Source organism: Canis lupus, chromosome 10, assembly GCF_003254725.2.
Source record: "Canis lupus dingo isolate Sandy chromosome 10, ASM325472v2, whole genome shotgun sequence".
Taxonomy (NCBI): domain Eukaryota; kingdom Metazoa; phylum Chordata; class Mammalia; order Carnivora; family Canidae; genus Canis; species Canis lupus.
In genome coordinates this window covers 34210385-34223198 of record NC_064252.1, presented here as the reverse complement: position 1 = coordinate 34223198, position 12814 = coordinate 34210385, and the positions used below count along the sequence as shown (strand labels likewise).

Sequence of the window (12814 nt, the reverse complement as noted above, 5' to 3'; positions counted from 1 at the left end):
TTTTTACTTTTCTTTAATAAATATTGAGCCATCTTATTTTTTTCCTTTAGCAGCAAAGAAGCTTACAGGTATATCAAAAATTCAAATCTATGATTAATTTATCCATTTTAATGTTATACTTCTAGTTTTATTTTCTTTGGTACTAGTTTTATAATTCTTTTTTTAAAAAAACCAACATTTATTGTATTATTTTTTTATAAACTGACTCAACACCTTCGTGTAAACCATAGTGTACATAAGACTAAAACATAAATATATTTCCTTACCAGTTTTCTCTGGCACTTGTGAATCTGAAATACCAAAATTAGGAAGTTATGAGTTCATCAGCATTTCAAATGAGTAAAAACTATTCTTCAGAATTCATACAAAAGTATACTTTGATTTTTCCCCCACATAACACAGGCTTATGTTCTTATAGACCCTACAAATGCAAACCCACTTCCGGACCAACATAAAATATACACTTAGCTCTGTATAATTAAACTGAAAATTGAAAATGAAAGCTTCCAGAATTTCAAGGTGCAGAAAGAATACCAATGTGTCAAAATTTAAGAGAAAGAAAATTCTATTTTTAAGAATAAAGGAAGAAAGGAAGCTAATGTGTTAAGGTTTAAAAGAAAAATAAAATTTTGTTTTTAAGAAAGCGAAGGAAAGGATGGGCCACATGTAAAGTTAGCATTTTTTCTTCTCCATTTTTAGACCTAGAGTGCCCCATAATTTTCACAGTATCTCATTTCAACTATTTACTCAAAGCACTTCTGTCTATCCACCATCCCCCTCTTTCTTTCCCCTATCTCAGAGGTGAAGCAGGACCCTTATGCACAGGCCACATGAATTTACATTACCTTCCAAAGTTATGAAACAGGGCAGCTCCCTCTCTCAGGTGTTCCTCAGGTGGTAGCCTAATGTCACCTTCCCTGGGACACTTTCACAATGGCAGCACCCAAGGAGATGAAGCTGATCTTCTACCTTCCCAAACTGCACTTTCCTTAAAGAGTACTCCCGGGTACACAGAGCTGTGAAGTCAGTTCAAACACATGGAATCGGTACAAGAGACTGTTCCCAGATTAGGTAAACTACAGGTACACAGTGTTATGTTACTCAATTATCTTGGCAGCGAAGTGAAACAATGTCCTAACTCAGTATCTTTACTCCCTGCAATCAAGTTTCTCCTCTCTACCCTTTGGTCAGGGCTATGTACCTTTTTATTCAAATATCAGTTAAAAAAAAAAAAAAAAAAAGGCGCAGGGGAAGCTCTAAGTCCAACTTGAAGTTCAAGCTAACTACCCTCAAAGACACCTAAAAATCAACTTAGTTGTCATGATGGTCTTTGCTCAAAAAGTGTCTTGACTACCCTTCCTTCTTTCCCAGCTCATTTGAAACTGTGCTTCTAGTGCACCTAGGATAGGGTTTTGGGTTTTTTTTCTTTTTTCTTTTTCTCATAGAAGCAATAGGTTCTCAGAAAAAAAAAAAAAAAAAAAGCAAGGATACATAAAAATGGTTTATTCTGGAAACCCATCATTCAGAGATATTCATTAATGACATGTTGGTATATATAACTTTTTTTTTACTAAATTTTTCTCTATATATGTTTAAAACAAAAATAGGTTCACACTGTATATATTATTTTACATCCTGCTTTCTGCATTTTATAAAATATCCCCCAAATTTCCTTTTCAATAATATCCTATGAAGCTACTTTTAGTGATTACTCATAATTTCCTCTTTCTAAAACTCCTAGGAGCTCCAAAATTGCCCCTTTCTTCCCTACTTCTCCCTCTCCACTCATTCCCCAGTATAGTCAGCACAATTAAAAGGCAGACATATCAGTTAGTACAACTGTTTGAAAAAACTTGAGGAATAGTTAGCAAAGGTGTTCAGAGAATCCTATTTTGAGGTTAAGAAACTGCTTTTCAATAATAAAACAAAGTATATTTCTCTTACTCTGCCTTCATTTAATGAACACATCCTAAACAGTACCATATAGCTGTTATTCTGCTGTATTCATTTTTCATAGCCAAGGTTTCATTTATATTTGTTAGATAATTGTGAATAAGTAACTGTATCTGCCCCACCATGCTCCAAAGCAGGGCCAGATTCCCACAAACCATCACATATATTTCATAATAATAACTCCAAACAAATTACTAATGATTTTTTTTTTCTAGAAAGACTACCTCATTGTCTCTTTAAAAATTATAAAACGTAGACGCCTGGGTGGCTCAGTGGTTGAGTGTCTGCCTTTGGCTCAGGCTGTGATCCCGGGGTCCTGGGATTGAGTCCCACATCGGGCTCCCTGCATGGAGCCTGCTTCTCCCTCTGCCTGTGTCTCTGCCTTTCTCTCTGTGTCTCTGATAAATAAATAAATAAAATCTTTAAAAAATTTTTTTTTAATTTTATTTATTTGACAGAATGAGTGAGAGATAGAGCACACATGAGCAGGGGTAGATGGAGAGGGAGAAGCTGACTCCTCTACTGAGCAGGGAGCCCGATGTGGGGCTCAATTCCAGGACCCTGGGATCACGACCTGGGCTGAAGGCAGACGCCCAAACGACTGACTGAGCCACCCAGGCGCCCCCAAAAAATTTAAAAATAAAATAAAAATTACAAAAATTAATGTTTTTCTCTCTTTTGGTGCTTCCTTGCTAATGCTCAAATGCATGCTTAGGTTGCCTATATAGCACTACCCCCAGGGATTGAGAAAGGGCTAGGTTTTGTTCTAAGGAGTAATACGATTTAATTTTTTTCTCCAAGATTTTATTTAAATTTCAGTTAGTGTAATTACACTAATACAGTGTCTTATGAGTTTCAGGCATAAAACTTAGTGATTCAAGAGTAATATGATTTTAAATTCAGATTATGAAACCTATGCACAAAATCCTACACCTGAGTATAGAGATTTCAGTCAAGTACATTTTGAAGAGGAAAGAATATTAACTGGCTGTTCAAAGTTGTATTACTGATGTGGAACCACTGGCAAATGCTTTATGCTAGGTCTGAAACTGTACAAAGCTTATGTAAGTATTTGCTATGCTTTCATTAAATGAATTAATCAATAACAGGACTTGCATTGAGTGATTTTATGGGGAAATTCCAAGTGATTTATTCAGCAAATCTCCACACTTCAATTAAGAGAGATGATTTTCTTTCAAAAAATTCAATGTCAAGAAGTATCAACACATAATGATAATGACACTAGTTAGGAGCTTGCGCTCTGAAATCAAATTGTTTTGGCTTATATACTGACTTTCACTAGCTGTGGAAACTATGCCTCTCACCTCAGTTTCCTCACAAAAAAAAAATATCTCCCTCACTGGGTCTTTATGAAGATCAAATAAATTAGTACATGTAAAGTGCATATATCAGTGTATTGAGCCTTCAAAAAATGTTAATCATCATCATTATTCATCATTCTTTTTATACATTTTTTTTAATTTTTTTTAATTTTTATTTATTTATGATAGTCACAGAGAGAGAAGGAGAGAGAGGCAGAGACACAGGCAGAGGGAGAAGCAGGCTCCATGCACTGGGAGCCCGATGTGGGATTTGATCCCGGGTCTTCAGGATCGCGTCCTGGGCCAAAGGCAGGCGCCAAACCGCTGCGCCACCCAGGGATCCCTTTTTATACATTTTTTTATAAAAGGTTCAAAACCTAATGTTCCACCTCTTTTGCCCCTTACTAAGGAATATACTATACCGTATGATCACAAAAATATTATACATTGCTGTATTGAACCCTGGCTTATAATTTTCAGATCCACTGTTTTGTTCTAATGTTCTTTTTAAAAAAATCAACTGAGGTTTAATATTTATCTTTTATATAATTTATCCCATCCTACTTTTTTAAAGCATTATTTATTTATTTGAGAGAGCACGAATGAGGTGGGGAGCGGGAGAGGAAGACAGTAACTTTAGCAGACTCCATGCTCAGCACAGGGCCCAAGGCAGGGCTCATCTCACGACCCTGAAATCATGACCTGAGCCAAAACCAAGCGTCAGACACTAAACCGACTGTACCACCAGGGCACTGAAATCCTATCCTACTTTTAATTTAATTAATTAAACTGCCCAGCAAGCTATAAAGTGTTACATTTATACACTGACCACTATGTATGTATACTATACAGTACTTAGATATACTGAACAATAAAGGTCTTCAGGAAACCAGTGTTTAAAAGAAAAAAAGAAAATGAAAGCTGGAATAGGAAGTAGCTCTAACACCATTGTTAGGTTTACATATCATATCTGATGTTTTTTAATTTTAAAAAGGGATCTAAATAACATTTTTACAATCTACAAATAAAACAGACTACCTTAAACCACAATTGTAGGGTTTATTCTGAAGAACTGTCTGCTCAACCAGAACATGAAGTGCTAGAAAGATGGAATCCATCATGAGTTTGCCTGGAATTATTTTGAAGACTTATAATCTGGAAAGGCTAGAGTACAAGAGTTTTCTGACTTTTTGGGATGCTTGAGTGGCTCAGGGCGTGATCCTGGGGTCCTAGGATGGAGTCCCACAACAGGCTCCCTCCAGGGAGCCTGCTTCTCCCTCTGCTTGTGTCTGCTTCTGTGTGTTTCTCACAAATAAATAAAATCTTTAAAAAAAAAAAAAAGAGTTTTCTGACTTTAAAAAAAGAAAACTCAAATGTTACTATAAAAATTATTGCTTATCTAAAAACATAAAGAGGAAAGTGGCAGATATCATGAAGAAAATAGCAGATCAGGCTCCGGCTCTCTCATAGTCTTTTTTGAAAACCTGGGAGACACATATGTCCACACATTGCTGTTTAGGAAACTAAGTCTCAAAGATGTTAAGGAATATGCCCAAGTTGTAAACTTAGTAAGATAAAGATGCAGGAATTGAATTCATGACTTTCTGACTAACCAGGTAATGATACGGAAGACAGCACCTGTATTCTGTTATGATCCTTCCACACCAGTGTAAGTGGCCACAGGAGACAAGGTTGACAGCACCAAGGTCCTTCCAAGGCTCATTCTCAGCTCTGCTCATGCCCAACACTGGCATCCAGTAACTTGGATTCAAGTTATTTTTAAACACAATTGATTGTTCAAGAATGAAAATAGCTCCTTCTTGAAGTCTCATCCTTAATTCACAAGTGAACTCTGCATTTTCTATTACTCAGCTAATAAATGAACAAGTACTTACTGAAGATCCAGAAATGTAGCTGTATCATAAATTGCCCTTTTATAAGTGCCACATAAAACTGTAGAGGACACCATTTCTATTTTTAGTACCTGTCCTACCCACAATGCTCTTACTTTGCAAAAAACATTATTGCCCTTATTTACACGAAGGTCATCCTTTACTAGTTTGAGTTTTGGTACAAAATTCTGCATATTTCCCATTCAGTATTAGTCAGAATGTAGGTGTTCGCTAAATACATGTTGAAATAAGGAATGAACAAAACAAAGGTGAACAGAACTTTAAAGAACAGGTAAGATTTAGAGAGATGGGAAAAAAAGTCAGGGTGGAGGCGTGGGGGAGTGCATTCTAACAAGTTGACTGGTTAAAAACTCCTGGGGAAATCAAAAGATCTGAGAAGAACATTCCTATCACTGTGTAGCAAAATGGTAAACTGGGTAAGACCTGGAATTCCTAGAGGGCTTGGACTTCATTTTGATAAATCAGGCCCATAGTTTTTAAACATTTATTTTTAATGCAAAGCAATTATTTGTTTAAATTAAACCCTATGTGAAATACATACATACATACATATATATATATATATATACACACACACACATATATATATATATAATAGGAACAAACAAAGCAGTATAGGGTTTTTAGCACCCTGGTTCCCACCCACTTGGTCTCCACCTACCCAACTTGAGAAGAACCAGAAGACCCTCATGAGAGTACAATTCAAAATCAGAAAAAGGTCTACTGCTCCAAGTATTTACTTATAAAGAACTAGGATGGCCTAGGTTGAGGGGTGGGGGGTGGAGATAGGGTAGGGTAAGGACTTGAAATACCATTTTCACTTTTTAAATCTTGCATATTTTTATATTATTTGAATTTTTGTTATATTGAACACTTTTTATTTTTTAATTTAAAAAGTAATAAGAAATCATTGCTCTAAAAAAGTACTTTTAATGGTTAAATTTCAAGAGCATTGCCACATTTTAATGAATCACTTCCCTAGAGCAGGACATTTTCTTGACTAAACTACATTGCAATGAAAATGAACATCTTTGTGCATAATAATTTCCCATATTTAGAATTATTTCCTTAGGATAAATTTATACAAGTTAGCAGTTTCAATTTAGGTTCTACAATTCACTGTTTAAAATAGGACTCTGTAGAACATAAAAATATAAAATTCAGTATTTTTAAAAAGCCATCCCATATTAGCAAAATTAGATTCTAGCACTCATGTTTAAGCTACATAAAATCTAATTTACAAAACTAATTAGCCAAGTTTTCACATCTCAAAAGTGTATTAAAGAGAAATTTGAATCAGAGCTTGAAATTTACCTTTCATGAATTTTTCATAACTTCTCTTGCCACTTATTGAAACCATATACTTATTTTTCCTTCACAGTTGGGTTTCACAATCTAATTCTGTGAAGTCACAGTACTGTGACAGTACAATCATTTTCTGGCAACAAACTGACATCATTAGATTCTTATTTGTAAGTTCTTTGGGATATATGGATATTCTATTTTTACTTCTAAGACCAAAATTTTAATATTCTGTTGCCTCTCCATTAAGTTCATATGATTGATACATTTTAATCTAATTTATTCTCTTTGTTCCTAGCCATCTCCACAAAACTGTCTTTTGGTGAGTGCTCAAAAAAATGCCTATCCAAACAAAATACAAATGACTGCTGGATTGCCTCCTCTCATGAATAATCAGTCATTGCTCTATACTCTTTGGGAAGAAAAACTCCCAAATCAGAAAATCTGTTGTTCTTTTTCTTCTCTCTGCTACTGTTTTAAGAGTGCTTTTTGTTAAATTATATTTTATTATTTTATTTATTTATTTATTTATTTATTTATTTATTTATTTATTTATTCATGACAGACATAGAGAGAGAGAGAGAGAGAGGCAGAGACACAGGCAGAGGAAGAAGCAGGCTCCATGCAGGGAGCCGGAGGCCAGACTCAATCCCAGGTCTCCAGGATCACACCCTGGGCTGAAGGCGGTGCTAAACCACTGAGCCACCGGGGCTGCCCTAAATTATATTTTAAATAAATCAATATGGCTCTATCACTAACACGATTCCAACTGAGAAAAAAAGAATTTCTAATAAAGCCTACTTCTTTGCACAAGCAAGAATTATTAGAAATGCCAAGGTCATTTCTCCTACTATGTAACAGTTCTAAAATTAAGAATGCTTAGACTCTATCAACAAAGATTTGCTTAATCCCTAGTGGGTACCAAGCAGTAAGCTAAATGCCAGAGGTTCAACATGAGTGAGACAGAAGCATGATCCACTCCTCTAGACCTTCTGTCAGCGCAAAGGCACTTAGGCAGACAATAAATCTTTACGAAATGGGAGGTTCCAATACCAAAAATAGTGGAAAGATTCTTTAGAAAAAAATAGACTAGAACCAACTTTGGAATACCTGTAACACTGGGCCAAGGAATTTGCAGTTTATATTCAAATAGAGAAAAATTGGGACATTCAAAGGGATCTTCAGAAAATATTAATCTAATCAGGTCTTTATTGAAACTTCCAGTGGCTTCATTTCCTCTACAATAAATCCAAATTCTTTAATAAGGTCAACTAAATCCTGCATCATCATCCCTAAGACCTCTGGCTGTGGTCACACAGGGCTTTTTCTGTTTCCACTGTAGCAGATTTTCAAACTTTACATATCACAATCTACTATGTGTGATACGCTCTTCTTTCTATTTGATTTCTTTTTTAAAACATGCAGGTCACAACCCACTAAATTGAATTTACAGTCTACTCATGGATGCCTAGTTGCCTGCAGTTTGAAAAATACTATTTTAGTATATACTACCCTATCTCACTTCTTGGCCTTTCCAGATGTTCTTTTTTTCCTAAAACTCTTGCTCATCCTCTCTTCCCTTTCACCTGGCTACTTCCTATTTTACTTTGTGACCCTTCGCTATTAACCAGCACTTCCCTTGACCCTCCCAGATGAGTTCCCCTTCCTCAGTGGTCCCAAAGTATTCTAAGCTTTTTAACATTTATTCCACCTTACTGTGATCATTCTTGCACTAGTTGTCTTGCTAGGCGAGTAACCTCCATGAAAGCAAGGACCCATTCTTGTTCACTGCTGAATCCCAAGGGCCTAGTCCAGTACCTATTAAGTACTGGACACCTGGTAAATATTTGAGGAGTAAAACAAGTTAGGATGTAGATTTAATACTCTCTATATTTAACCACACAATGAAACAATCACCTTCTCAAAAACTGTTGAGAGGTTTAGCTATTTCCAAGGAAAACGAGTTCTCAGTTCCTATTTTGTAAATTATTAAATTCCTAGACTAGCCTACAAAATACACACAACACGATACATTTGATAAGAGGACACCTCTTATTTCCCTCTCTGCAAAGATAACAGAACTTTCACTCCCCCCTAAATAGGAGAAAATAGGATTAAAGGGGCACTTTTCTTTCTATCTCATCAGCAATTCCTGGAGAAAGTGACTCACCTAAGGATAAAGGTCAATATTCCAGACAGGCTCCACCCCTAAACTCTCACTGGCTCTCTCCCACTCGGATGCCTTCAAAGGAAGTTTTCCTTTTCCATTCCAATTCCTAGGAGGACAACTTCCGGATTCAGGACTTTCCCTGCCTGAGGGGAGACCTGACCCGCAGCTTTTTAGGTGCTACAGTTGCCTCTGGGAAGGTAAATTAAGAAGGAACAGAATAAGCACAGATCTAAGCTAAATTCTCCAATCCAGCTTTACAATAAGACTGTATTTTCACAGTACTTTAATTTTCATCTGATTTCCTGACTCTGATCTCAATTTGACCTGAAACTGGAAATAGAAGGGGTGTACTTAACGCACTGAAAAGCTTACACATGAACAATAGTCATTACAGTCGGCCTCCTGGGTCCTTAGGAGAAGAGTAGCATGGAGAAGCAAGGTGGGGAAAAGGGGAAGAAGACTGAAATAAAGAAGGTTTCTTCCACCTTTTCCTATTTAGAATTTCCCTTGGGCAAAAATGCCTAAATAAATTGTACCTATCTTAATAGCTTACAACTTTCCCTTCCAAATTCTCATTCTTGCTTTTCTTTCCTCTTCTTTCAGACCCTTTATGCTACCCAAAGATTTCCATTTTCAACACCCACTTTTAGAAATACTGCAAATTTGGGGATACCTGGGTGGCTCAGTGGGGGATGCCTGAGTGTCTGCCTTCAGCTCAGGGTGTGTTCCCGGAGTTCCGGAATTGAATCCCGTATCAGGCTCCCTACAGGGAGCCTAATTCTCATCTCTGCCTCTCAATCTGTCTCTCATGAATAAATCAAATCATAAAAAAAAAAAAATACTGCAAATTTTGCCAAACATCCAAAATGTCACATGATCCCATACTACTTACCTCTCTTATCCTTCCTCAAGTCAAAATTCCCATTTCCCTAGTGTAGCTAATGGGGGGGAGGGGCAAAGCAATTTGATTAAATGCATTCACATTAGGACAAAACAACTGAGACTCCTAGCCTTTGAACTCTACTGGAGATATATATTATTATTCATATATATTAAAATACACACACATTACTTTTAAGCTATAGAAATGTAACTACAGTAATCTCAGAGAAAAGATGAGAAGCGCCTATAAGTTCACCATATAGGAGGCAGGTCTGCTCTGATCACCATTTCCCAGGGATCATGTTCCCATTTTTCATTGCACTTGACTTTCAGTCCTCAATAAGTCCTAAAAACTCGAAGGTACCAAGAAGAAGGCCAACTTGAAAACCATTTGTAGCTATGGGACATTTTTATATCCACTGGGTGAGTCAGTAACAATCACTACTAGGTTGGATAGGTTATTATTCTCAAAACATCTGATAATCATTCCATTAGCTAAAAGAAAAACAGACATTCAGGTTATATATTGAAATTATTCCTTCTACTAAGAAAGTCAATGAGGCATAAAGGGGTTAAACACCATTTCCATTGTTTTATAATTTAGTAGTTGAAAACCAGGACTGGGCTGCTCTTCACAGTTTTAATCAGTTGTTTATCCATTAATTCTACTTGGAAATCTTCAATTTTATTTTCTATAGCATTTCTGAAACTTGGAAGTATATTTTTGAACAGTCACATTAGAGTAATAGGAAAATGAGCCTGAACTCCTGAGAGGCAGGTGTCCTGTCTCTTTCGGTGGTTTTTGCTATAAAAAGAGCTAAGGCTAATGCTGAATTTGTGTGTACTCAGAAATAAACCACGAAATAAGCATACCGGTATTCATTCAGCTGTAAGTGGCTCTTAACTTCAGCGCCATCAAAAATATTTATTTGCCCATAGATGAGTCTAACTGTGATAAAGACTACAAAAACTTAGGAAAACAAGATCTCCCACTTTGCCTGAGAAGTTAAGCATATGAAATGTTAATTGAATAACTGGTGTTTGCTATTTTTAGTAGTTTGTTTAACCAGCCATCAAAATAAATTATTTGTAATTAAAGTGATAACTGGTACTTTTTTCAAATCAAGCAAGAAATATATGAAAACACCAACTGTGTGTGGTCTCTCTTGAATCTGGTCATAGCATACCTTTGTGGCTTTTCTCAAGATATGAGACATGGAAACAGGCATTAAGATGCCCAAGAATTGACAGGTAGGATAGTCTGAAAACCGTAAACGGCACTTAACTCAGCTTTCCCCAAGAAACATTATGGTGCTTGCTATCAGGTCGGTTGGCTTTTTTAGTCAGAACTAGCCCCAAACCTATTTTTTTTTCCATAAATGAACAACATAATACATCAATAAAAAGACAAATACCCAACGTGTAAAAAAAAAAAAAAAAAAAAGACAAAAAATCCAATTAAAATATATGCAAAGAATTTGAATAGACAGGTCTCCAAAGAAGCTATTCAAATAGCCAATAAGCACATGAAAAGATACTCCATATGATTAGTCATTAGGTCAATGTGAATCAATACCACTTCACACCCTCTAGAATGGCTAAAATAAAAACCAGCCAATACATGATCACAAGTGTTGGTGAAGATGTGTAGAAACTGGAACCCTCACACAGTGCTTGGCAGAATGTAAAAGGAAGCAGCTACCGGGCAAAAAGTCTGGCAGTTCCTCAAAAAGTTAAACACAAAGACACCCAAGAGAAATGAAAGCATATGCCCACATAAAAACGTGTACACAAATGTTCATGGCAGCATTATTCACAAGGCCAAAAAGTGGAAACATCCGGGATTGTCCATCAAGCGATGAATGGATAAACAATATGTGATATTATGGTACAGCAATACAATGGAATATTACCTAGGCATAAAAAAAGAATAAAGTACCAGTACAAGCTAGAACATGGATAAACCTTGAAAGCATTTTTCTATGTGAAGGAAGCCAGACACAAAAAGCACATGTTGTATTAGTCCTTTTATATGAAATTTCCAGAATAGGCAAATCCATAGAGAAGGGAAAGTAAATTAGCGGCTGCCAGACGATGGGGTAGGGGTGAAATGAGAAATGACTGCTAATGGGTCCAGGGTTTCATTTTGAGATGAAAACGCTCAGGATAGTGCTGATAGCTGCAAAACTTTGTGACTAAAGTAAAAGCCACAGTTTAAAAGGGCAAATTTTATGGTATGCGCATTATATCTCAATTAAAAAAAAAACAAACCAAGCTTGCACGTACAGAAAGAGGACGTATATGTGCAACATGTCTGTAAATGGAATATACATCATTACATACGAACGTATCATCTCTTCCTGTAGATGAACGTTTGGGGTATTGTTTTAATTGAGATATATTTTACTTAAAGAAAGGAATGGAAGGCGGCAGCGACCCGGAGCAGTGCCGCGCCCCGAAGCGGTGGGGCCGGGGTTGCCGAGCCCGCCCCGCGGCGTCTGCATCCGCGCTCCCCTCCCCTCCCCTCCCCGCCCTCGGCCACCCCCAACCCCGCCCCGCCGCGCCCCCTCCCCGCCGCCGCCCAGGGCCAGCCGCAGGCGCGGGGGCCGCGGGGGAGGGGGCTCCGCGGGGGAGGGGGCTCCGCGGGGCTGGGGGCTCCGCGGGGCTGGGGGCTCCGCGGGGCAGGGGGCGGCTGCTCCCCGCCGCCCGGCCCTCCCGCGCCCCTGCCGCAGAGGGCCCGGCCGGGCGCCCCCACCTCCCTCCGGTACCTGGGATGCGCCCGAACCCCGCGCCGCGGCCACGGCGCAGACTTCCCCTCCATTATCACCTGCCCCGGAGCGCGGCCGCGCCGGCCCGGGGGAGGGGGGACCCGGGCGGGGCGGGGGATGGAAGGAGCGTTCGTTCACCTAGTCCCCCGCGGCGGCGTGGCGGCGGCCCCGGGCCGCGGCTCCTTCCTGCTCGCGCGCCTCCTCGCGCCCTCGCGGCCCTGCGCTGACAGCCCCGGAGCCGGCGCCCGCGGCCCGCGCGCTCCCCGCCGCCGCCGCCGCCGCCCCCGCCCCCGCCCCCGCCCCGCGCACGCGCAGCCGCGCCGCCGCCTCGGGGGAGGCGAGAGGCTGCTGATGTGGCCGCGGGGGCGGCGACCTGGAGCGCGAGCGCCACCCCGCCCCGACCCCCGGCCGCACCCTGCAAGCCGCGGGCCTGGGGTGGGGGCCGGATGGAGGAGCGGACGCCGGAGTCTCCAGGGAACCCGGGGCGGGGCGGGGCGGGGCGGG

At 39.3% G+C, this 12814-nt stretch overlaps 1 protein-coding gene across 9 annotated transcripts in view; it reads right to left on the bottom strand.

Moving 5' to 3' along the window:
* Positions 1-12588, bottom strand: part of SLC41A2 (solute carrier family 41 member 2) — a 124773-nt gene extending 112185 nt beyond the window's left edge. For 3 of the 9 annotated variants that reach the window (XM_049115358.1, XM_049115360.1, XM_025462293.3), the window contains exons 1-3: positions 6503-6609; positions 846-1016; positions 267-290 (exon numbers count right to left, since the gene is read on the bottom strand). The gene's annotated coding sequence lies outside the window, so the exon portion shown is untranslated. Of the gene's footprint in view, positions 1-266; positions 291-845; positions 1017-6502; positions 6610-12448 lie in introns of those variants that run through there. The other 6 variants (XM_025462256.3, XM_025462283.3, XM_049115357.1 and 3 more) reach the window with 5 other exon arrangements.
* Positions 12589-12814: the final 226 nt, after the last annotated feature.